This window comes from Berghia stephanieae, chromosome 11 (genome assembly GCF_034508935.2).
Source record: "Berghia stephanieae isolate SIO BIC M18660-M18661 chromosome 11, UCSD_Bste_1.3, whole genome shotgun sequence".
Classification (NCBI taxonomy): Eukaryota; Metazoa; Mollusca; class Gastropoda; order Nudibranchia; family Aeolidiidae; genus Berghia; species Berghia stephanieae.
In genome coordinates, this window is record NC_088370.1 from 17,537,151 (window position 1) to 17,539,912 (window position 2,762).

Consider the following 2,762-nt stretch of genomic DNA (forward strand, 5'->3'; position numbering starts at 1 on the left):
ATACATACAAACAACCAGTTATAAATATCTCATCATATAGCATCATAATGCATAAAAGTGATTACAAGAAAATACTCATTAAAGACGGGAGTAGATTTAAATATGATAAGCAATGATAAAAAAGTTATGCTGAAGACAATAGGCCACATCAATGTTGACCTCTGTGGTAGAAATGACGAAGCCAATGATGATGAGGATATTACTAATGAAAACGAGGAGCGTTTGTGTAGCTAATGGTGATGGACAATATGGATCAGATCTACACTATGATCATGGTGATGAGGAGGAGGAGGAGGAGGAGGAGGAGGGGGAGGAGGAGGAGGAGGAGGAGGAGAGGAGGGGAGAGGAGGGAGGAGGAGGAGGAGGAGGGAGGAGGAGGAGGAGGAGGAGGAGGGGGGGAGGAGGAGGAGGAGGAGGAGGAGGAGGAGGAGGAGAGGAGGAGAGGAGGGAGGAGGAGGGAAGGAGAGGAGGAGGAGAGAGGAGGAGGAGGAGGAGGGGAGAGGAGGAGGAGGAGAAGAGAGAGGAGGAGGAAGGAGGAGGAGGAGGAGGAGGAGGAGGAGAGGAGAGAGGAGGAGGAGGAGGAGGAGGAGGAGGGGAGGAGGAAAGGAGAGGAGGGAGGAGGAGGAGGAGGAGGAGGAGGAGGAGGAGGAGAGGAGGAGGAGGAGAAAGAGAGGAGGAGGAGGAGGAGGAGGAGGAGGCGGAGAGAGGAGGAGGAGGAGGGGAGGAGGAGGAGGAGGAGGAGAGGAGGAGGAGGAGGAGGGGGAGGAGGAGGAGGAGGAGGACCCAGTTCTGATCCCTGTGGCACACCAAATTTCAGAGGATGATCAGATAATTTGACATTTTTAATCACTCGAACCATTTCGGCGCCAATCCCTGGATACCAAAATGACGTTCGAGTCAATTCAACAGAATGTTGTGGTCAATCGTGTTAAATGCAGTCGATAAGTCCAACAAAAATTAATTGTTCACCTCATTGTTGTCAGCATTTAATATCAAATTATTTACTACACTTAACACCGCAGTCTCGGTGCTACGATTTTCCTAAAAGCTGATTGGACTGGCTCATATAGATTATGTAATTTCAAATGTACATTTAATTGGTGAAGAACTGCTTTTTCCATGAATTTTGAAATAAAGGGATGGTTTGAAATGGGTCTGTAGTTTTTAAAGTCAATATGATCTAAAGAGGGCTTCTTTACTTGTGGGGTAATCAGAGCTGTCTTAAAACAAGAAGGGACAATACCAGTTTGCAGTTAATGCAAGAATGTAAAAGCGATGTGGGAAAGGGATCTAGCTCACTAGATTTATTTGGGGCCTTCTTAATTGGATTATTTATGATTTTTTTCTGAGACTGGTTGAAAAGAATTTATAGTGTCATCATCAAAAGACTGTTTATCTGTATAAAGATCAAAATTGTCTAAATCATTTCGAATTGTTTCAGTTTTCTGAGCAAAAATAAAGCGAACATTTCAGGCAACTTGGCATTATTGTACAAAGAAGGGGAGGGGTGATGATGCTGATTTTCATAGATTTTCATCACATGTTGAGAACAGCTGTTTTAAAGATTTGGTACTTTTAACTCGTCGTCATAATGGGCCTGCTTAGCTGCTATAATTGTCTTTTCCTTTTAAAATTAGTTGATCTAAAACGGTTCCAGTGATCCTGTTTGGTGGGTCTTCTTCCATAAACGTTCCGAATTTCTGACCCACCTTTTGGCTTGGCCAACATCCTCTGAAAACCAGGGAGCAAAACGACGATGACTAATTTCTCTGGTTTTTAAAGGTACACGTTTTTCGATAATGTTGCGACACACACTTTCCAATTGTCTACTGTGACGTCGTTGTACAGGTCATGAAGATCAACTTCCAAGTTCTTTATAAATTCACTCAAATTCTCAAATCTCATGATGTTACCTTTTCCCTCATATTATGTATTTTTTTCATTATTGATATTTATTTCTATTAATATGTGATCTGTATAAGTCTACCGTTCAAAGACAAAACACATTATCTATATTCAATGTTAACCAAATAGGAAATACTGTGTTCTTTAATAAAACGGCAGAAGTGACGTCCTATACTGTTGTGTTGTAGTTCTTTATTGGATTTTTTGAAGACAACCCAGTCAATGATATTCCCCTTGTCATGAGTTGGGGATGGTAGCAATCGAATTAATGAATGTTGATAAATCATGTCTTGAATGTTCTTGTAATTCTTGTGTTCACGTTAAAAGGAATATTAATATCACCAACAACAATCGCATTTCCTCTATTTGTGGACAGATAAGACAAAATTACGTTGGTCTCATCTCGTAGGCCTTCGATCGGCACTTTGTGTTTATCACTATTCGGTGCTCTATAAACTGAGTGTGGAATATTTGCTTTCCTAAATCGGCGTCCATCTATAAATGTTCATAATAAAGGAAATTGACGGAATTACTTTTAATAACAATGCCGTCGTTCATTTCCTTTTTGTAAAATAAACTTACAATAATTCCACCTCCCTTGTCCGATGTTCCCAGGTACTGATTTGGAGTTATACTCATCTGTTTCCATTGCGGTGATTAGGGGTTCATCTCCAATCTCATATGACCACGTCTCTCTTAAAAATAAAAGGTCGGGTTGATTTTGTGATAATAGAACGGATATTTGTATAGAGATAGTATGCGTTTGGCTAAGAAGTTCACAACATCCGGAAGTATAACGGACCAACACACAAAACTATGTTTAATCTAGAACGTTTATAGTCTGATTAATGCAGTTT